Source organism: Castor canadensis, chromosome 5 (genome assembly GCF_047511655.1).
Source record: "Castor canadensis chromosome 5, mCasCan1.hap1v2, whole genome shotgun sequence".
In the NCBI taxonomy this organism is placed as follows: domain Eukaryota; kingdom Metazoa; phylum Chordata; class Mammalia; order Rodentia; family Castoridae; genus Castor; species Castor canadensis.
In genome coordinates this window covers 144,500,825-144,525,598 of record NC_133390.1, presented here as the reverse complement: position 1 = coordinate 144,525,598, position 24,774 = coordinate 144,500,825, and the positions used below count along the sequence as shown (strand labels likewise).

The 24,774-nt window shown below is 35.8% G+C and overlaps 1 pseudogene; it reads left to right on the top strand.

The window, feature by feature from the left end:
- Positions 1 to 1,253: 1,253 nt before the first annotated feature.
- Positions 1,254 to 2,926, top strand: LOC109688314 (AKT-interacting protein pseudogene; annotated as a pseudogene).
- The last annotated feature ends 21,848 nt before the right edge of the window (positions 2,927 to 24,774 follow it).

Sequence of the window (24,774 nt, the reverse complement as noted above, 5' to 3'; positions counted from 1 at the left end):
TGTAGCCTAGAAGCATCCTGAAGTGAGAGGAGGAAAATTTGGTCATCTAAGGAGAAAATACAAAATCTTCAAAGCTTTCTGGATTTGGAGGATTTAATATTCATCTTCCTCTCTGTTCTTTATGAAAACATAGGCGAAGTCATTCACAATATAGTGAGTCTTGGTGCAGAATGGATCCAGACCCTATGGGAAGGGAGAGGGTAGAGGAGCTGGAAGGATATAGGGATGTGTGAGCTTAGGAGGAAGCCTTCTTCTTAGGCTAGGGTCAGAAAGATGAGCAAAAGTATTTTCTCCAGGACAGAATAGAGGGAGTAGAGAATGTTAAGGGAGTAGAGAATGTAACCAGAGGCTCAATCAAGAACTGTACTGTCCTAGTATATAAACAATTTATACTGGGTGTTATAAGTGTTATAGTTTACTATTATAACACTTATTTTGTTCCAAATCTAGATAATATTCCCAAGGACTAGCAGTTTCTGCTGTGTAGTTTTCTAATATCTAACTTACCATTGAATAAAGAAAGTGGAGAAGATACATGGTGGGATTTTTTTTGTCTCTTTGTGGCAATATGAATTGCTGACCTCAAAATCCTCTTTTCTGTGCCAGGCTTAGTGCTATACTCCTGTAACACCAGCACTAGGGAGGGAAAAGCAGGAAGATCTCAAGTTCAAGGCAGGCTTCAGCTATATAGCAAGATTCTGTCTCAAAAAAAAAAAAATCCCACAAAAGAGAAAAATTTCCCTCTTTCCTTCATTTAAATTTGGAATGATAAAGAAATATGTTGACTTTAGAAAGTAAATGGAATGAGTTGGGAGACGAGAATTCCAGACGCATGTCATGTTTTTTTTTTTTTCAATTTTAATTTTATTCATATGTGTGTACAATGTTTGGATCATTTCTCCCCCCTTCCCCCCCGCCCCCTCCCCAGCACCCTCCCTTAACCCCCTTACCCCTCGCTACCTGGCAGAAACTATTTTGCTCTTATCTCTAATTTTGTTGAAGAGAGAGTATAAGCAATAAAAGGAAGGAACAAGGGTTTTTGCTAGTTGAGATAAGGATAGCTATACTGGGAGTTGACTTGCATTGATTTCCTGTGCATGTGTGTTACCTTCTAAGTTAATTCTTCTTGAACTAACCTTTTCTATAGTTCCTGGTCCCCTTCTCCTATTGGCCTCAGTTGCTTTAAAGTATCTGCTTTAGAGGGCGGGGCGGGGCGGAGCGGAGTGGAGTAGGCAGAGGCCTGGCTGGCGCTCGGCAGCCGGGAACCCTACATTGAAGGCACCTTTGTAAGGCTCGCTGCCCAGCCGGCTGGTAAAGTGAGTGCTGAAGAGTTTGATGACATAGACGACTGAATTTCTTTGTTTACAGTACACGTTATGAACCCTTTGTGGAGCATGTCTACAAGCTCTGGACGCAAACGATCAGATGGTGAAGAGAAGACATTAATGGGGGACGTGAAAAATAGTCCTCCAAGAACTGCACCAAAAAAACAGTTGCCTTCTATTCCCAAAAATGCTTTGCCTATAACAAAGCCTACATCTCCTGCCCCAGCAGCACAGTCAACAAATGGCACACATGCTTCTTATGGACCCTTCTACCTGGAATACTCTCTTCTTGCAGAATTTACCTTGGTTGTGAAGCAGAAGTTGCCAAGCGTCTATGTGCAGCCATCTTATCGCTCAGCATTAATGTGGTTTGCAGTAATTCATAAGGCATGGGCTTTATCAAGATGGCGTATTCAAGTTTGCAGTTTACATCCCTGATAACTACCCAGATGGTGATTGCCCACACTTGGTGTTTGATATTCTGGTCTTTCACCCGCTAGTTGATCCCACTTCAGGTGAACTAGATGTGAAGAGAGCATTTGCAAAATGGAGGCGGAACCACAATCATATTTGGCAAGTTTTAATGTATGCAAGGAGAGTCTTCTACAAGATTGACACATCAAGCCCCCTAAACCCAGAGGCTGCAGTACTGTATGAAAAAGATGTTCATCTTTTTAAAAGTAAAGTGCTTGACAGTGTTAAGGTGTGCACTACTCATTTGTTTGACCAGCCTAAGATAGAAGACCCCTATGCAATTAGCTTTTCTCCATGGAATCCTTCTGTACATGAAGAAGCCAGAGAGAAGATGCTGACTCAGAAAAAGAAGCCTGAAGAACAACAAAATAAAAGTGTTCATGTTGCTGGCCTGTCATGGGTAAAGCCTGGTTCAGTACAGCCTTTCAGTAAAGAAGAGAAAACGGTAGCAACTTAAGAGATGGTGAATCTGGTGCACCATGCACTTTCCTGCTGGACTCTGGCCTAATTAAGCTGACTAATGGCAAAGGACTGCCTGAAGAGTAAATGGTGTGAACAGTGACTGGTTATCAGTGTTTTCCATGTATGCATAGGTTCTAACAGCAGGTTGTGGAAACCTCTCATTAGGTGATGCGTTACTTCTGTCAGAAGTGTCTTAGCATGGTTATCTAATACAGTACTCCAAATTATTGGGGACCTTGAGGCTTAAGTATTTTTATGAATATAATGCTGAAGGTAAGTTGCATTCATTTAAACTAATAGAGCAGATGGAAATCAGCACTATTTAATAGTTTTTAAGTCAGTTTTGGTTGTATATATGTTAGGATATGGAGAGACAGCTGTAGAAAGAGCAGGTTGCAGAGTTTGGCACTTTCAAGTGGAAGATTGAATTTCAGTCTTTAGCCTACTGTCTTAATTGATTTATAAACTGCTATGTCTGAGAAGCATATTAGAAGTGAGAAGAAACCAGAATGCTTGTTCATAGTGGGTTTTTCTAAAAAGCAAATTACTGTATTTTTATGGCAGGAGGGAGAGAAAGTGTTAAAACAGTTTCTAATGAAGTAAGATATTTAAATGATGAATGACTAATGTGTTTAGTAGAGACAATAAACCAATAAATGATTTAAAAAAAACAAAGTATCTGCTTTAGTTTCTCTGCGTTGAGGGCAACAAATGCTAGCTAGTTTTTTAGGTGTCTTACCTATCCTCATCCCTCCCTTGTGTGCTCTTGCTTTATCATGTGATCAAAGTCCAATCCCCTTGTTGTGTTTGCCCTTGATCTAATGTCCGCATATGAGGGAGAACATATGATTTTTGGTCTTTTGGGCCAGGCTAACCTCACTCAGAATGATGTTCTCCAATTCCATCCATTTACCAGCGAATGATAACATTTCGTTCTTCTTCAAAGCATGTCATCTTTATTCACTCACGTATTCTTGTCCCAATCCCACCACATCACAGCAATCATGTTGCCTCAGAATTCTTAAAATATCAGCATTTATTATTTAACATCTTTTCTAAAATGCATGGCTCTATTTTGGGCTAATAATTAAATCTTTGATTATCTATGTACTCACAGAGGCCCTGAAGCAATCCTTCTAAATGCCAATTTTTGTATAATACTGTGATAATAAATAAAAGAAATGCAAGATTTAGGATGCATATAGATGACTAGTCAGGCATAGAATTTTGATTTGTTTTGTTTTTGTACCAAATATTTTAATATCTTTATTCTTTTATTGAATCCTTTTTACTATTCATTCCTTAAAATAGAGGAAAGCAAATCTGGGTTGAGAATTCTGGACTGTTGAGTTTTAGCTAAGGCAGTTTTGATTATGTCATGTCTCTTTGCAATACTTTTTTTTAAAATCTATTTTTATTAATTATTATTTTAACTATACAAGTTTATGGGGCACAGTGATAATTTTATGCATGTATATAGGACATAGTAATCAAATCAGGGTAGTTAATATTTCCATTTCTTTAGTTAAAAATATTTGCTATACTTTTTCTACCAACTCCTCCTGATCACTTCCTATATGGACTCTACTCTTGTTTAGATTTGAAATATCCTACCCCTCTGGCTTCTTCTGTGCTCTATCACTTCCTCTCATCAACCTCTAACGCAGGAATATCCCCAGGCTCACTACCAGGACAGCTCTGCCGTTAATACTCCTTATTTGATCTCATCAGTCCTGTTGCTTTTTGATGGCTCTTAAAATTATATCCCTAGCCCATTCCCTGCACTTCCAACTTAGGCTCATTTTACCAGCTGTTTGTCTTTGTATCTACTTTGGAAGCTAAAAAGGCATCTCAAACCAAATAACCCAAATTCAACTTTTGATGTCCATCCAAATCTGTATCTCCCCACTTGTTTCCATATTCAATCAATGTCAAGTCCATTATGCAATTTGCTTTCATCCAACTCCTAGAATAATGCTTGGCTTTCCTCATACTTGATCCATCAGAAAAACCTACTGCTTTAGCTGCAGGATTTATGTAGACTCTCACCATTTCTGCCCTTCACCACTGTGAGCCATGTCTGCCCAAGAACAGTAGTGATATATCTGTAACTGTCCTTTCTTTCTCCCGGATAATCTGTACACAAAACCTAGAAGGACTCCTTTAAAATGTAAGGCATATCTTGTTTTACTCTGACCCAAACCCTCTATTGACTTTACAACTCACTTGAAGTAAAATCTTATAATAGTATAAATCTAGCATCTCTTATCTTTCTGGGGTCAGCTCCTTCCACTTTCCCCACCCCTTGCTCCAGTACAGCCAGACTGGTCTCCTTGCTATTTCTTTAACATACTCCTTCCTCAGAGTCTTTGTACATACTGTTTGTGTTCCCTGAAATGTCTTTCCCCAAGAACATGACTTACTTACTCAAATCCCATAAACTTCTACTCAAATGTTATCTCATCGGAGACTCCATACCTGACCTACCCATCTGCAGCATGCCCATGCTCTGTGACCCAATTTTCCTTCTCTGTCTTATTTCTACCTGCTTTCCTTCCTATTTACCTGTTCCTTGTCCACCTCCCCCCACTTGAATATCAGATATCATAGAGCAAGGATAGATCCCCAGGGACCATAGCAGTGCTTGCTTCATAGTATTTAATCAAGAAATGAAAGTCCAGGGGGGTGACACACACCTAACATTAAGGAAGCTGAGGCAGGAGGATCCTGAATATGAGGCCAGCCTGGGACACATAGTGATTTCCCTGTCTCAACATACAAATATAGGCAAAGAAAAAAAAAAAAAGGCAAAAGAAAGGAAGGAAAGGAAAGAAGGAAAGAAAAGGTAAGAAACTAATATATTGGCCACTACTTTTATATTCATCAACTACAGTTAACAAAAAAATATGCAAAAGGGGCACAGAGGGGAGTTGAGGGTGGTGATGTATGCCTGTAAGCCCAGCAAGAAGGAGCCTGAGGCAGGAATATCATGAGTTTGAGGATAGCCTGGAGTGCATAGTGAGAAAAAAAAGTGTTGGAGGACCCAGAAAAAAATCAAAACTCCAGCTTTGAAAAAAATTATTTTCTTTGCTTATCACCCTTGAATTACAGCATCAATTAGGAACATGGCTTGTTAGAGATGCAGATTTTGGGCCCCATCCAAAACCTACTAGAATTAACGCTTATGAAAAATTAGTCAATTAAAATCAAAAATTGATTTTAATCTTTGCGGGCCAGGGTGGTATTACTTAATCCATTATTGTGGGTGTTGATATGACTGGACTGTAACTGTGGAGGACTTCTGTGCAGCCTGGAACTAGTGAGGACTCTAACATTGAAATGGTGGAGTCCAGAAACACATGAACTTTAAGATGATTTCCCTGTAACTTTTATGTACATGGCAATGAGAGGCATTAGTGCAGAGTTCCCAGAGAGTCCTCTTTCTTTTCTCATTGAGATACCCTCTTGTTTGCCTGGTATCTGAGGCTAAGTAAAACTTTGGTGTTGACTGCTTTCCAGAGACTGTGACTTTATAATCTCTGGTTGATAAATGAGAAAGGCAAGGTACATCAGGGAAACTAGTAAGACAGGCATCCAGTTGCCACTTAGTTTTTGGCAGGGGAAAGACCCTGCCAAAGACACTGCATGGGACAAAATTATCACTCACAAGATTGTAGTCCTCTATCAGGTAGTGGTATGCCAAGCAGAGCCAAAACAAGGGTCCATTGAGAAACACCACAGGCCCAGGCTTTCCACTGGGATTATATGAGAAGGCAGGTACTTGGTGCAATAGAACCTAGCGTTCACATGGCAGAAAAGAGATGGTGTGGTTACAACTACACTGGATTTTGTTCTTCTCTTGAATGACCCTGAAAAGAGCATCTCTTCTCCTGATAGTTACTATAATTAGAGTGTTATTATCTTATCATCATTCACATTTGGTTTGCTAAATCATTCTGAACTTCCCTGACAGTATTCTGAAGTAAGGTCAGAAAATAACATTTCTTACTTATCATAGGCTGATTTTCCAAGGAACAAAGCCTGAAATGTGAATTTGAATGTATTCGATTAATTGGGGGAGCCCTCTTAAGAGAAGGGGCAGGAGGAAAGTTGGATAGAACAGGGAAAGAAGCCATGTGGTGATGTGTGTTCAGCAGAGGTTGAGCACCGCCTGGTCCCACAGAGTATTCTGGAGCATGAAGAGATCCATAGACTAAATCCCATCTAAGGCAAAGAGCTGGTCATGTTTCCCTAATTATCAGTCAGCCTCAGATTGTCCCCAGAAATTAACTGTGACCTCCCAAAAACTACTCAGCGAGGCAACTGCTATAGACTAAAGGTGATTGTCATGGTAATGACATCGGCAGTGATCTGTGAGCTGTCCACAATCCTGACAGCTGGAGAATGGGTGTGCCACAGTTAAAAGTTATCTTACAATATTTCCAGGTAATTATGTACCCATGAACCCTCTCTGAGGAATCATTCCTTCAACTTTCAACTAGATTGAAAATCTCTTTCTGGTTATTCAGTCAAAGAAGGAAACACTTCAGTTTTACATATTATCATGTTTTATTTCACAACCTCTAGGTATCCAACTTGACATGAGTACTGCCATCTTGGTTATAATAACCACCATTTTGCCAACCAAGTGACATAAATGGACAACCCATTCATTCAAACCCTATAACATAGCCATTAAGATAGTTGAGTTTCATATAAGCCACTGGTGCTTAGGCTTTCTTAAATGATGTTTAACATTAATAGTTTTTGAGAAAGCCCAGTTATACTCTGGCCATGGGCCACCTTTGTCTACCTTAGCATATAAACCTTTTCTTCCTGTCTCAGGGTGAGGGATCCTCCTGTCTTGCTATACACTTCTGTCTATAAGTCCCTAAAGAATTGCGTTCTGTACAGTCCTGGATTTATCCTGGTCTTTCTTGGGTCTCTTGGCACATTCTGCCCTTGGCAGCTATTACTTTATCTTTTCTTTTCTTTTTGTGATACTGGGGTTTGAACTCATGTCTTTATGCTTTCTAGTTAGGTTCTCTATCTCTTGAGCCATGCTTCCAGCTCTTTTTGCTCTGGTTCTTTAGAAGATAGAATCTTACTTTTTGCCTAGGCTGGACTGGACTGCTACCATCCTATTTTATACTCGCTGCCTTTGCTAGGATGACAGATGCACACCATCATACCCAGCTTTTTTTCTGTTAAGATGGGGTCTCAAAAACTTTTTTCCCAAGATATCCTGGAACCATGATCTTCTTGATAGCTTCCCAAGTAGCTAAGATTATAAGCATGAACCACCAGCACCTGGCTCAGCAACTGTTCCTTGTACACTGGATATTTCAGAAACTTTACTCTTCTCTGCTTTCCATTAATCCCTACAACAACCCAGAACTGTAAGTGCTATTGTTATTTTCATATCATTGATAAAAAATGAAATACTAAAATTCTAAAAAACTTGCCCAAATGACACAGCAGAGACACTTAAGTTTAGGCCTTTTGGCTACAGATTCCACAGTCCATATTCTTATTTTAGAGGTATCAACTGAATGACAACCTCCCTGAAGGTAGGAATGGCATCATAAAACCTCACACAATGCTTGGCACATTGTAGGTTCCCATTTTATGTTGCCTAAAGGAAGCAAAATGAGCCAATGAAAGAGAAACAATATTGAATAAAATATGACTCCTTTAGATATTATTGAGGTTAGTTTTTGTTTGGACAATAAAACCCAAACTTGGTGGCTTCATTCAACAAACATTAATTTAACTTTCACTACTGTGAGTTAGAAATCTGGACTTGAAATAGCTGTGCCATTTTCCTGTTCTTGGTGACTCATTCTTGCATTCTATGGCCTGCTACTAGTTATTTTTAGGCAGCTCTACCTCTTAGATCGGTTGTCAAAAAGCTGGAGCAATGGGGTAAAGACGGTCATGCATTTCTCATCATGTAAACAGCTATCTTCAGTTTATCCATATAGCATCTTGTCAGAATCCCAATAAGAAGAATTAAATCATGCAAAGAGTGTTGAAGGATATGCTATGTGTTGGCACACCATCACTTCTGCTGCATGCAATTGGCTAGAGCAAGTTACCAGACCACCTCAGACTCAAAGGATAAAATAGACTTCATGTTTTGATGAAATGAGCTAAATATTATACTGCAAAGGACACAGGAGGGCAATAGTTTATAATCATTTTTGCTTTTACGACAGAATCTTCACCTCCATGTTACACATACATTTACAGTATAAACCCTTCCTTCACATTTAGTGCTTTCTTTTACATATAAAATATTGACAATATTAGATAAGGGAATTTAGAAACCAAATTACTACTGTTAATTGGTTTAAGATAATCAGGAGGCCATCAGAACAAGCTTGAATTCTTGATAGACATTTTTGTCTCTGAAAATATTGTAAAAATACCTTAACAGCTCTCTACAGCCCTACTATAAATGTCCATTTTAAACAAAGTTAAAATACATTAATTTGTTATACAATGACACTTGAATCTCCCACTCACCTATCCTAGGAACTAGTGTGACTCCCCAGTGTGACCAACCTCAAAAGACATCTGTATTTATTTCCCAACATAATTTCCTACAACGGGAGCATAATTCTGCCCCACACTTTGTTTTTACATTTAGCACTGCACCATGAAGAGAGTTCCATACTAGCAGACAGTTGTACTTAATTTTAAAAAATGATGTAGTAGTCCCGCAGAAGTCTAGGGACGTGCCATAGTTAATTTATTTTTCTCTTCTAAATGGTTATTTTTATTGCTCCTAGATTTTTGACCCATAGATAAAGATGGGGAGTAAATTATTTTACATATTTTCTTTAAATTCATTTATAAGAGAATAGCTAGAAAATTCAAGAAGTTGAACTTATGTTTTCAACATGATGTTTGTAAAATTTGAAAGCTATTTCTAAGATGACCTACCATGGGGTTGGGCCAAACTCACCAGGTTTAGACTCCTGTAAGTGATGCATGAGAATAGGGTTCTTCCACATGCTCTCAGATTGTAGGTACTGGCAAGTATTTAAATTTTTATTACTATTCAACTATTGCTATTTTGAGAGGTGAATATGGTTACATGATTATTTACTTTACCTTTTTAAAAAGTAAATGAGGTTGTGCATACTTCCATAAATTTATAGACTATTTACATTTAATTTCATGAAAACCCTATTCATATGCTTAATTGTCATTTTAATACTGTTACTAATACTTCCAGAAAAAAAACTGTATGGGCCTTTTATATCAAAAAGAAAATTAACCCCTTTTTGTATGATAAACATTACCACTATTTTTCCATCTACTTTATTGAGCAGTATAATATGCACTTAAGGAAGAATAAAATATTTCTATCAGTCCAGAAATTCACTAGTGTTCTTTCTCTCTCTCTCACCCCCTTGCCATCCTTCCCTCATCCTCTCCCTCTCTCCCTTTTTCTCTCTCAGAGAGAGATTTCCAGTTGTTCCACATGCCAACACCAAGTACTCTCAGTCTTTATAATTTTAATATTTGTATGTAGCATCTCCTTGTGATGGTTTGTACTTCTTTGATAATTATGTTGACCATATTTTCATGTTTTTTTTTTTTGCTTTTCATCTATCTTTTGTGAAGTATCTGTTCAAGTGTTTTGCCCCTTTTCAATGGATTCACTATATTTTACTATTGATTAGTAGGAATTACTTATTTAGTTATGAGTCTTTTGTCATATATAGAGACAGTTCACACATTTTTTAGTCTATTATTATTCCTTTTTTATTTTTGTAGTGTCTTTTCTGATTAGCAGATCATCTTAATCCTGATAAAATCTTATGTGTGAATCTGATCCTTTCTGATTAGTGTTTTTTAATTTCTTTCTATTAAATTTTTGTTTATTCTTTGTCTATGATCTATTATAAGTACATTTTGTGTGTGCTATGAAATAGTGATCCAACATAGTTTTTTTCTAATGTGGATTTGTAGTTGTTTCAGCATCATTTGTTGAAAAACATTTTTTCCTATTAAATTGGCTACATATGTGTGTTCCACTTCTGAGCTTTCTATTTTATTACATGCTATACTTATCTACTCTTACTCAAAAGTTAAACTGTAAAAATTGAAATCATTTACTCTAATTCTGATTTTAACCATCCTCAAGGTTGCTTATCTATTCTAGATCTTATATATTTCCATATAAAGTTTAAAATAAGCTTATCAGTTTTTATAAAAAAGCCTCCTAAGATATGAATTGAGATTGGGTTGAATCTATGGATTAATTTGAGGAGAACTGGTCTTAACAATTTTGTCTTTTAATTTCTGAATATAGTATATCTCTCCATTTATTTTGATCTTCTTTAATTTCTCAAAGCAACATTTTGCCCATTTTGGGTGTAGAAGTCTTATATGGAATTCATTAATTTTGTTTCTAGAATTTGATTGCTGATACTGTGGGAATGTCATTGTTTTACATTATGTTAACCATATGTTCCCTTCTATTTCTGATTTACCAATAGGCTTATTTATGCATAGGTTATAAAATATTATCAAGTTATTTTTGTACATATTTAAATGATCATACTTTTCATTGCTATGTTAACTTAGGACATTATGTTCAATTGTTTTTCAAATTCTAAGACAACTTTACATTTCTTGGATGATTCTCTCTTGGCTGAAGTTTATATATTGCTGTATTCAACTAAACTTTAAGAGTATTTGCATCTGGATTAATGAAAGATACTAGTTTGTAGCTTCTTTCTTTTCGCATTTTGCTATCAAGTTTATGCTGGCCTCATAAAATGGTAATACTAAAATAAGTGTTTATTCTTACTCTTTAATTTTTATAAACTAATACTTTTCCCCAGAAAAAGAAATAAGTCACTAAAATGTAGAGAAAACCCTGTTTCTCTAAGAAAATCATGAAGAAAATCTTTTGAAATAACCCTCCTAAATACTGGATGGCCTTGAGCAAGATGGTAAACAATATAAGTGCTATGCAGACCTTGTCACTATAGTGCTAAATAGCACTAAATGCAGATATTCTGTGTTATAAGAATGGTTTGTCTGAAAGGCTTGTCCAAATATCTATCACTTATGGTGATTTGATGCAAACCTACAGATGGTTCCAAAAGAAGACAAAGAATTTCCTTTGAAGGTCGAGTATAACCACAGGTTTCAAATGTAGCATAAAAATATGTATACCGGTATTCAAAACAAGAGCAGAATCCCCCCAAAAATGTGTAAAAAAGGAAACTACATAATAGCCTCATGTCAATATGCATATCAGTACTTAATATTGAAATATATCAGGACAAAGAAATATTATAATAGAAGAGATAGCCTCAAAAGTTATATTCAGCTATTTTTACTCAAATATAATAACATTCAGACATGTTGAGAATGCAACAGTGGATAGCAGAGTACTCATAAATTCTGTTAGTAAAAGATACTAAGTTGATCTAGAAATAAAACCAAGTTGAAAATTCAGGAATGGAATTTTCCATGGAAAAGACACTGAAACAACTAACCTTTAAAACCAATATCAAACAGTAAACACTATATTAATTCTAAGTTTGTCAAAGTTTTTGCATAATATAATAATACTGAATAGTATGGAATAATACAAAAATACTGAATTTATCTTTACAATGAAAAATAGAAATAACTCAAAGTTAAAGAGTAGAAGGAAATTATAGTTTAGTAATAAATTAATCTTCCACTAATTCATATAAAATTAATAATTTCCTCTGTTGAGCTCTTAAAACAACTTTGCGAAGGGCTTTACATATGTGATTTCTTTGTACCCAAATGATGACACGAGACAGCACAAAGTATTTACATTTTACACTTGAGAGACTACCCATCTGAAAAATTAGGAAACAGCTGAGATAATAAAACTTGTATGTGGTAAGGTCTGGATTGAATTTGATGCAAAAATGAATATTCATCAATATTATGTAGTTCCTTCTTCTATAGTAATGGTAACAGCAATGGTGTTGTCTCTGGTTAGAAGATTTCCAAATTCTTTGTGTCCCACATGGAAGAATCCATGGTGAGATACATAAGTGTAACTGGAGTTTATTATAAGTTAGAGAAGAGAATTACAGAAGGGGGCATGATGGAACCAGGTGGAAGCTGGATGCAGAGAAAGTCTTTCTCTTTTCCATGTGCTTTTAAAACTTAGACTAACCTATGAGAAAGGAAGAACCTAGTGATTCCTAACCAAAAATTCATGAGTGGGAAGGGGCATGAGTGGTCCCTGGGGCAGGTGAAGGTGGTTTTAGTTGTTCCTGAGCTGTGGTGTGAATAACCTACACACACTTGAAATTGAAAAAAAAGCTCAGAGAAAGACAGGAATGTTCAATCTGAAAAAAAATATTGTCATGTATTTTCTAACAGTTCTAAACTTTCCCTAATTCTAGCCTGCCTCAGTAATATTGTGTGTCCACTTCATTGCTTTTTATTCTATTAGCATATGTTAATTGTACAAAACAATGAATTTCATTGTGACTCTTTGTGTTTGTGTGGTACTGGAATTGAACCCAGGGCATAGTGCTTGCCAAGCAAATGCTCCACCTCGAGCTCCTCTCCCAGTCCTCATTATGACATCCTCTACATGCATAAATTATACTCCAATGACATTCACTCCCCACTGCCCTCTCTCATCCCTCCTCCTCTTTTCCTTCTTCCATATCTCTTAAGTCCCCTTTTCTCACTTTCATCCTTTCCCCAACAAAAAATTTACACATATGAGAGAAAACCTGTAATACTTGCCTTTGTGAGTTAGCTTATTTCACTTAAACATAATGATCTCCAGTTCCATCAATTTTCCCTGCAAACAAAATAATTTTGTTCTTCTTTATAGTTGAATAAAACTCCATTTTGAGATGAACTTCTTCATATATACTTTATACATGACAGAATCATCACAATGAAATCCCCTTTATTAATATATATGAATTCAAAAGTAAAATTAAATTTAGAAACCTCCACTGTATATATATATATTTTTTTTTTCTTTATCCTTTCATCTGTTTCTGAACAACTAGGCTGATTCTACAACTTGACAACTGTGAATAGTGCTTCAATAAACATAGGAATGCAGGTTTCTCTACTGTAGGCTGACTCTGATTCCTTCAGGTATACCCAAGAGTAGAATAGCTGGACCATATGGTAGTTCTATTTTTAGTTTTCGAGGAACCTCCATACTGATTTCCACAGTGACTGTTCTAAGTTACATTTCCACCAACAGTGTATAAAAGCCCCTTTTTCTCACATTCTCAACAGCATTTGCTATTTTCTTCCTTAATGAGACTCATTCTGAATCTGGTGAGATGGAATCTCAGTGTAGACTGACTTGCATTTCCCTGATGACTAAAGATGATGAACTTTTTTCAAATATTTATTGGCCATGTGTACTTCTTCATTTGAAAATTATCTGTTCAGTTCATTTGCTTATTTATTTACTGGATTATTTATTGCTTTGATGTCTAATATTTTTAGTTCTTTATATACTCTGGAAATTAATTTCCTGTTAGGTGAGAGCTGACAGAGATTTTCCCCTTTTTGTAGGGTGTCTCTTTGTTCTGTTAATTGTTTCTTTTGGTATGCAGAAATTTTTTTAATTTGATGCAATTTCATTTGTTAATTCTTGCTATTTCCTGAGTTTTTCAGTCCTATTGGGAAAGTCATTTCCTAGTACATCCATTTTAAATGAAGTGTTCGTTATTCTGAGTCATTGCTGTAACTGACTGCAAACACTGCTGACCAAGTTTATGTGATATTTGTTCTCTTCAAAGTTTGGTTATAAAAAACCAGACTCCCAAGGTATACAACAAAGACAAAGAAACAAGCACCCTTAGCCCTTGTAACTCCCCTTCCATCACTTATAATCATGAACTTGGGCATAAACTTTGTTATAAACATATTTATCATAAGACATGGGTCACACACTAAGGAGAGAACATGCATGGGAGGAATAGGGAAAGGGAAGAAAACCTAAAACTTGAATGTGGTTGATGTGCTCACTGTAGAGGAGCGAATAAAGTAATCTTAAACTGGCAGAGGCCACTATGGGAAGAGGACCCGGGAGTAGCAAAGAGGTGTGGTAGAGATGAACCAATGTGGATTGCGATATACATGTACATGGAAGCAATGCAAAGAGTCTCTCTGTATAGCTATCTTTATCCCAAACTAGCAAAAACACTATATCTTTCTTAATATCTGTTATGTTTTCTCTTCAACAAAATCAGAGAAGAGGAGGGTGGAACAGGGTCTGCCCAGAAGTGGGGGTGGGGAGGTACAATGTATACACATATAAGTAAATATAAAAACAATAAAAGGCGAAAGAAAAAACAGAAAAATACTTTCAAACCCTAGATTTGCATGATATTAAGAAATATATTAGTACATGTTCATATATGAATATTCATCCATTAAAAATTTCAAATAATATTTCATAATTTGAAAATATTTAAAGTATGTAACTAAGTGGAAAAAGGGTATAAAAATATTTTTGTTACATCTTAATCCTATCTATATATGCAGAGAAATAGAATAAAGCAGGAATAAGTAAAACGTAAATACTAGATATTTCTAATGGTTTTTGTTTGATATGTACTTTATTCTTTGTATCTACCTGAAAATTATATAATATATTTATATATTATATTTGTCATTATTTTAAAAAAGGCCTTTGTAAAAAAGATGATGTTATGTTTGGAAATTTTGAAACAGACCCATGGCAACAAGAAAATGTCATTTCTGAGCAAAGGTACTATTATAATAAGCTGAAAAACATGGCTATCTGCTCAACAATTAGATATCCACATGAAAAAAAATCATGAGCCTCAGCTCAGCTCACACCATACATTAAGAAATCAATTTCAGGTAATCACAAACATAAATGAGAAAGGTAAACCAGTAAGGTAATACGATTTTGTTCAATTAAAATCTAATATAACTCACTTTTTCACATGCCATGGAAGCCATCCATTAAAGTATACAATTCAATATTTTTATTATATTCAAACAGTAGTGCAATTATCACAATCAATTTTCAAACATTTCATCATGGGCCCCCAAATCTGGTACCATCAGTAACCACTCTGCATTGCCCCCAAATCTTAGATGTCTATGCATCTAAGATTAATCTTCCTTCTTTCATCAATAGATTTATTTATTATAGGCATTTCATAGAAATAAAATAATTTTAAAATGTTATGCTTGTTATGTTTTCAACTTCATCTAGTTTGTAACATGTACAAATATAGCATTCCTTTTAATGACCAAATAATATTCTATTGTATGAATATACCACATTTGGTTTATTCACTCATCAGTTCATGGATACTTCATTGTTTCTATTTTTGGCTGTCATAAATCATGCTGCTATGGACATTCAGGTGCTTGTTTTTGTGTGGGCTTATATTTGCATTTTAGTTAAGATAAATAAATCTTAGTTAAGTTTAGTTAACTTAGTTTAGTTTAGTTAACTAAAGATAAATAATCTTTAGTTAAGATAAGATAAATATGGTTACTCTATGCTTAACATTTGAGAAACTGCCAGACTGTTTTCCAATGTGGCTATACAATTTTGCATTCCTACCATCAATGTATGAATGCTATGATTTTTCTATATCCTAGCCAACACATTATCTTTGGTCTTTTTTATTATACCCATTCTAGTGTTTGCAAGGTAGAATCAAATTGTGGTTTTGAGTGCATTTCCCTGGTGTCTAATAATATTGGGCCTCTTTTCCTGTGCTTATGGGGCATGGTAGAGTAGATCATCATATAATGATACATCCATCAATGTAATATTAAGCAACGATGGGAAAGAATAGCCAGCAAGTAGAAGTAGAAGTGTAAACAACAGTTACAGAGACAATATTCGGGAAAACAAACCAGTTATAAGATTGTATTCACTGTATTATTACATTTATATGGATCAGAAGAAGAAGGAAATAAATCTATGGCAATAGCAGCCAGGATAACAACTATAATGTGTGAGTATTGAATGGGAGGGAATATGAGGAAACCTTTTAGATTGCTGTCAGTATCCTACCTCTTGATCTGTGAGATGATTGCACAGGTAGGCATATGTAAAATTTTATCAGGTGATGCACCTAAGCTTTGTGCATCTTGCTGCATGCATATTATACCTCAATACAATTGTTGAAATTTCTAAAAGTATAATATGAGGCAGTGAAAGCTTCCCTTAGGTCAAAGAACCAAAGAGTGATAGGAATAAAAATTTAATGATGTAGAAGATAAGTCTTTTCAAGAAAATAAAGATTGCCTGGACTAGAACACGATACAGACTTTTCTAAACTGTCTTATCTATCATTTTTAGTTGATTTGGTTTGAATTTAAATTATTTTTATATTATGGCAGTTTTGATAGCTAAATTGCTCCCATGATTTGAAATCTTCAGATATATTTAAGGGCAGGAAAAAAATAATTGCTATAATGAGTAAAAAAGAAGTCTTTCTGCCTGAAGCTTACAAAGATAAGAAGAGTATTTAATGGAGCTTTTCCTTTAACTTTAAAAGTACCCTGCATTGGGGAAGCTTCTTTCCATATTATTTAATGATCCAGGAAGAGTTTTCATGAATGGTAGACTAGGGTTGATACATATAGATGCAGAAAAGAGTAAGGAGGTAGCTTTTGTCCTATGAGAAAGCAGACCCAGTAGCTTTTATCCTGAGAGCTGGGCTAGAAAAAGACACAAGGAAAGAAAAGAAATGAATTTTAGGCATGGCACAGAAAAAGCAGTTAATACTTACCACTATGAGCACTTGCTTTAAAAAAAAAAAAAACACCTACTTGCTTTTATATATGACCAGAGAAGGAAAGAAATGAAGTGGGTCAGATTATTTACAAAAAAAGCTATGTGGTTTATTCCATGTCCCATGTATCAATATTGCTTCCTTGGGTAATGTAGAACAGATTCCCAGAAGCAGGGTTTGAAACAAATTCCTTTTCATGTGCTCTCAGGTAAAATTGGCAAGGGGCTGAAGGAAGCAGAAAGAGCAGAGTAAAAAGTTGGATATAGCTATGGCCATCCTTAGCCTCATGCCATGGGAGCTCTGGAGCATGAACAAACCACCTGATGGTCCTCACTGGAAGCCAAAGAGAGCACAAATTTGAACTTACATCAGTTCAAATGTCAGCCTGGCAGACAGAAGAAAGAGGTAACAAAAAATATCTATGTCAAAATCTGGATGGACTCCTCTGAACTCTGTTCTCAATGAGTCCCCAACTTTTGGGATTCTGAGTTTGTCTGTCTGTGCTGCCTTGTTTTTAACAAGAGCCGCAAATTAGGTTAGCCAGAATCTCCTATCTATGATATCATATCACCCTAAATATCAGGCCAGGGTTCTTATCCTCAACCTTCTGGCCTTCAACAAGGCCTAAGTTGTTTTAGACAGAATACTCCACAATCCATAAGTTTTTACTTTTAATAATTTTCCATCTACTCTTTCTTACCCTTCCACTTTGAATTCCTGTTTTCCCTTGTTGTATTCAGAGTTAAGCTACATTTCTCTCCCTCACTGTGAAATTCCATTGCAGTGACCTCTACCCATGGTTCCCTAGCAAATGAGTCATGAATAATTTTTTCTTTAATGGGGATCAAGAAAATAAATGCTCAGGAGAAGGAACGATGGTGAGCCTTTGGCAGCCTTTGCTGTCAGCAGCTGGAGAATGTGGACGTACAAGAGGGGTGCCACTGGCATCTGGGCACCTTTCAGACAGGTGGAAGTCAGAGTCTTAGTCTCCCTTGTTCACTATGACAGGTGTTCACCCAGTTTTATGTTTAGGGACTAAATGTATAACTCAACCATCAGCAATCTGAATATTATATTCCTATGACTTTGGTATGTAAATCATTACTATAGAATTATCTAATCAATATTTTTATTTAGGTTGACTCATTTTTTTCTTAAACAACTTTTACTTTAGATGAGCAATGCTTTCTGCAAAACTGTATGTTTACATTGTTGAAGCTGTAAAAACTTGTACAACTACTTATGTTTAAATGCAATATACAGATATGATCTCAAGGTCTCTGTCCAGTCACTAGTGGAACAGGATCCTTCCTTTGAGGAGCACTGGTTTAAGGAGTACCAAATGGTACACCTTATCTCAAAAGTGGTCCCATATTAAAGAAAACTTATTGTGGTATCTCAAGTCACCACCAGAAAACTAAATCTTTGCATTAAGTTATTGCCTTTAAAATCCCCCACTTTGAAACTTTATATATATAATATATATATAAATATATAAAGTACATAATTATATTCATTATATATATAATTATATATATATTCACATATTATATATATGAATATATATATAATGAATATAAACTGAAAAGGGAAAACACCATTAAGTATTATTACAATTAAATACCCCCCCTTTGTATATATCAGGGCTGTCAAGAAATAGTATACTGAGGAGATAAATTTTATCATTTAAGGTGAGTAGATCATGTTTGTTGCCCAAGATCATATGGTTGTGTAGGACCTGACAGAGAAGATGCAAATTTTTAGTCGATATAGATAAGAGAGTTTGACAAGTAATCATGATGTCAAAGAAAGTTTCAAAACCGAATCTGGCTACATTCCAAATTTTAGTGATCAAGACAGGTTGGTTATTAGTGAAAACATAGACATGTAAATCAATAGAGCAGAAAACTAAGCACACCTCTGCAATCAATTGGTTTATGATGAAATTATCAAGGTAAGTGAATGGCCAAAGGAAAGTCTTTGTAACAAATGGTGGAACAACTGATGATCATATAAAATAGGAAAAAAATATGAACCTTGACCATTACCTGATGCTATGCATAAAAAAGCACAAAATTGATCGTCATCAGAAGTATAAAACATAAAAGTATAAAACTTCTAGGATAAGACATGAAAAATCATTGTGAACTGTAGGTAAGCAAAGATTGCTTAATTGCTAACAACATAAAAAGAATGAATCAGAGAAAATAGCCAGGCAAATTAGACTGCATTTTTAAAAAAGCTCTTTAAAAGATACTATTAAAAAAAATAAAAGGCTAAGCCACAGAGAGAAAGTATTTACAACACACATGTATACATACATCAAACAAAGGACTTTTATCCAGAATGTGCAAAACAACTCTTACAAATAAGTAAGAAGGCACACAACCTAATAAAATATGGGCAAACATTTGAATAGGAGCTTCACTCAAGAAGATATGCAAATAACAATAAGCACATGAAAAGATGCTCCCTGGATATCATTAATCATCATGGAAATGGAACTAAAACCACAAAGAGAATACATATTGATGGGCAAAGGGGATCCAGAGTATCCTGATTTAACTTTTAGAGGCTTTCTTCCTATATTTCAATAGCAGATCATTTCCATTTTCAAGGGCAAATGTAAGCAGGAATCATTAGCAACCCAGCCTTTTAGGAAGGGAACATAATTTTATTAGGCCAATTTAAAAAATGATTATTCTGAAGAAGCTATTTTTCATCTCTTTTGTAATGAACTTGGAAAACACAGGATATTCCATTTTGAGTGTCATTTCAGGTTGGGATAATGGGCTCCCTAGGGTCCTGCCTTAGTGATGCTGCCTCATTCTTGGGCAGGGAAACAAATGACACCAACTCATATTCCTGGCTGTCATACCCAAACCCAAAAATGCTTTTATGCAGGTGATTCTGGAAATTCAGGATTTAAATGCAGATGATGGAATAATTGTCTCAGAGAAGTAGGATATTTAGATGTTGGGCTGTAAGGCTGAGAGGAGAAAAAAGATAAAAGGTATTACCAAATAAATGTCCTGCTTCTGCTGTTGAGATAGATACATCATCATCCCAGCTGTCACCAGTTACCACTAAATGAGAGTGCATTTGTCATGCTTCATTTAGCAGCCTTTCAGGACTGGCTGGACTCAAGTCTGGCCAGGATTATAGACTGTTTAAAGGCTCTAAACCAGAGTTCATAATAAATCCCACCACAAAGCCAGGGCCAGGAATGAAGGGAACCAGGTTATTGCAGGGCTTTGTGAAAGGGATAAAGGTTGGATCAATACTGCAGGAAGGGGGCTGGGGAAAAGAAAGAAGAAAGGCAGACATTTTCTGGAGATTAATCTGCATGGATTTTTCTGGTTTTGTGTGGTTCTCACTAGCTTCAGGCAAATCACTGTCATCCCATAATCATCATCAAGAAAAAACACAAAATGTAATGAAAATTGTGCAAGGGAGTTTTGAGGACTGGAATTTGGGTAGGAAGTACAAGAGTCAATATTGAGTATCCTGTTGTAGCAGCACTTCTAAGTTTATAAGTATACAGGGCAGTCCCCAAATTATTATGGTCTGAATTATTGGGATTTTTTGCTTTTTGATAGTGCAAAAGCAATATGCATTCAGTAGAAACTGTTCTTCTGGGTTTGAATTTTGTTCTTTTCCTAGGCTACCACTACACAGTATGATATTCCTTTTCTTGGGCAACAACAGTGAGCAGTCAGTCATGTGACCAGTAGGGGAAACATCTGATACTGTACCATGTACTGTGTTCAATAAATTACGTGAGATGTTGAATATTTTATTGGGAAATAGGTTTTGTGCTGGACTATTTTGTGTAATTGTAGCCTACTGAGCATGATTAAGGTAGGCTAGGCTAAGCTATGATGTGCAGAAGGATATGTGTATTATATGCATTTCCAACTTAAAATGTTTTTGATTTGTGATGAGCTTATCAGGACATCACCTCATTGTAAGTTGAACATCTGTACATGAAGTGAGTAGAAAGAAGTTGTGGTGTGGAAGAGGCATGATCTTTCCTCATACTCAATAAGACCATTTTGCAATTGAATTTATAGATACTTTTTACAAAAGCTAGAAAACTATGTGTACTGAGCAACTTGTCTCATCTTGAATGGCTTTCTGAGCAATCGAATTAGGAGGAAGCTTCATCTCAACTTTTCCCTTCACGTATTCTCTGTGATGTAGATCCCAATACCAGTACAACGCATAGCAAGAATGTGGAGGGAAACTTTTGAGGTGCCTTCTGCTTAGGTTGGGTAGATTTTAGGTTCCATCTGGGAAACAGGAGGGGATGTTGATATAAATATGTATAAATGATGCAGGATAATGGCGACTAAGGCAAAGCTAGGTACGGGGGATTGTTCAAATCAAGCCTATAGAGAAGGTCAGCTAGAGCAGAGAGAGAGAGATGTGTGAAGAATGGTTGTGATATAAAATTCCAAGAGAAGGAGAGGTGAGGCTGTCCTGGAGAGCTAAACAGAGACCAGACTATGAAAGAGCTTCACATCTTCACTAAGTAATTTTAATTTTATGCTGAAGATAATAATGGGAAACATGGAAGAGTTGTAAACTTGGGAGTTTTAAGGAGATAATTATATTTATAATGTGTCAAATGGATTAGAAGGAAGCAAAAATGAAGACAGAGATTGGTGAGGATGGGTACACTGACACAGATAAGAAATGACAGTGAACTTACCTACTGAAGAGACAATGGGGAGATTGAAAAAGTAAGTGGATTTCAGGGGGCAGGATTGGTATGGATTTATGATTAGTTGGCTGGTTACCATGTTGCCCTACTTTGCTGTTTGAGCTTTGACTGGCAATGCAATATCTCAACTTTACTTGCTCACATTCATCATAAGTACAATACTTCCTGCCAGTACCTCTATATTAGTCTGTTTTCTGTTGCAATGACAAAATACCTGTGGCTGAGTAATATATAAAGAAAAGACATTTATTTAGCTCAAAGTTTTTATGTTTAAGAGGATAGTGCCAACATCTGTATGGCTCTCGTGAGGTGCTCACTAAATGACATTACATGGTGGGGTATGTGGGAGAGTGATCACATGGCAAGTCAGGAAGCCTGCGGAATTCAGAAGTGAGCCTCACCCTTTTTTGTAATAATGCTTTCCTGTGGGAACAAGCAAAGGAATTAATATTTTCTGAGGGTGATGCCCCCATAACAGCCTAATTATTCCCCAGTAGGCCTCACATTTTAAAGATTCTCCTACCTCTCCCCAGGGCCCACTGGGGACCAAACTTCAAGCACATGAACCTTTAAGGGTCACAACCAAACCATATCCAAAAGTACAGCAATCTCCACACACTGATATGCCATGAATCTCAAGAAGGGTCCTTATGCATCTGTCCCCAAAGGTGAGGGACATAATAACATATAGGAAGCTGGGTCATTAGAATACAAGAATCTATTTATGCCATTGTGCTACCTCTAGTACTAGAGACCTGGGAATTGCAGATGAAATCTAGTCAAGAAAGATTGTCCTATCTCAATGGTTACAGCTGCTATCCCCTTTGTGTGATCGATCTGCTGTTATTTCCAGAGCAGGCTGAGTTCTTTCTGCACAATCATTGGGGCAAATCTCTGCCAAGGATACAGTGATTTCTGTGTCTTTTACCAGCACCTGTGGTGATTTTCTTCAACTAAAAATGAAGCTGGAAAATTTTTCTTGGGCTCAAAATATTAAATTCATTTAGATCCAACTAAATTGCCTTTTTTCAGAGTTTAAGAAGGCTCCATAAGGATGGAAGAGTTTCTTTTCTTTGTGATCTCATGAAGACAGTGCCACAATTTCTGAGCAAAATATATGAATATATACCAATAAATAGAGTGACATAAAAACATATCTTTCTGGCTATAGAATCCAAGCACATCACACCACCCAAGCTCAGGAGCTAGGCTCACTGCCTAAGTTCTAGTCTCAGTATTCCTACTTCTACCACTGCTTAGCTCTGTGGTCTTGGGCATGTTGTTCATCTTTCCAACAATTTCTTCATCTGTAAAGCGAGGATAATCATAAGACCTTCCTTATAGGGTTGTGTGTAGATTAAAATTCACAATGCACATGAAATCCTCATAATACCTGAGTTTTAAGCATCCTACTAATGGATTGACATTATTCCATGCATTTTTCCTTATTAAGAAATAACTCATATAACATAAATGTCATCATTTTAAAATGAACCATTAAGTGGTTTTTAGTATCTTCACAAGGATATGCAACTATCTCTGCTACCTAGTTACAGAATATTTCATTACCCACAACAGTACTTCCACACTATTATAATAGTCACTATTCTCACCTCCTCCTAACTCCTGGTAACCTTCCACTCAGTGTCTAAATCTATATATTTTCTTAGTCTAGAAATTTAATATAAATGTAATTATACAACATGTGGCTTTGTGTATTACTTCTTTCACTTAATGTTGTGATCTTAAGTGTCATCAACATTGTAGTGTGTGTCAGTACTTCATTCCTTTATATGGCCCCCAATTATTCAATGGTGGATATATCAGATTTTATTTATTCCTTCATTAATTGATGGACCTCCAGCTTGCTTATACTTTGTGGTGATTATTAATAATTCTGTGTGCATAAGTTTTTGTGTGGATACATATAGTTAGTTTTCTAAGGTTGCCTATGAGTAACAATTCAGGATCATACGGTAATGTCGTATTTAATACGTAGAGACACTGGAAAACATTTTCTAAAATGTCTACTTCATTTTACATCTCAACCAGTGATGTATGAGTGCTCCACTTTCTCCACATTCTCTTCAACACTTCTTGTTTTCTGTTGAGAGAAAGTGGAATGGTATCAGCTTATTGTTTTCTTTGCATTTTCCTAATATGAAAGTTTTTGAACATTATTTTATGTCTTATTGGCTATTTATAGGTCTTCTTTGGAAAAAAAATCTACTAAAAATCTACCCATTTTTAGTTTGGTTTATTTCTATTTTTATTGTAGAGCTGTGTAAGAATTCTACATTTTTTTTTTTGGTGATACTAGGTTTGAATTCAGGGTCTTGAGCTTGTTAGGCTCATTGAGCTATGTCCCCAGTACTGAAATTCCACATATTTTTATTGGATATTTTCTGTGGGCAGGTATCATGCCACAAGCTGTGGACACAAAGATGAAAATATCAACAAACCTCTACTTTCATGGATTTATATTCCACTGAAGGTACAGATAACAAAAAAGTAAACAAGTAAATGAACAAGAGAAAAATATCTGAGAACAATGACTATAATCTAGTAAAATAAATGAGGGAAGATTTTAGTGACAGATGCAGTAGGAACAGCATAAAATATGGTCATCAAGGAAGAGTACCCTGTAAGTTTGAACTTCTAGAAATAAGCAGACACTACCATAGAAAACTAAGCTTTCTACTGAAAAAATGTACCAGGATTTCAGTAGTATAGAATAGAGAGTCTATAGTCAAAATAAAGTGTAATCATAGTCAAAGAGCCCTTTTAGCTTAAGTGATGCTACTAATAGAATTTCTGGTCAATTTGGTCCTGAAATTTGTGATTATATGATGTGTCACATTTTCCCAGTATTAATTTTGTGTATTATTCAGTTAAGCAAATTTTATCTGGATGTATTTTCAGCAAAATATTTTATTTTTTGAATTCAAGGTCCATACAGGGCTTTTTAAAGTTTATTGGCTAAGTACACTTTTATTAAGTA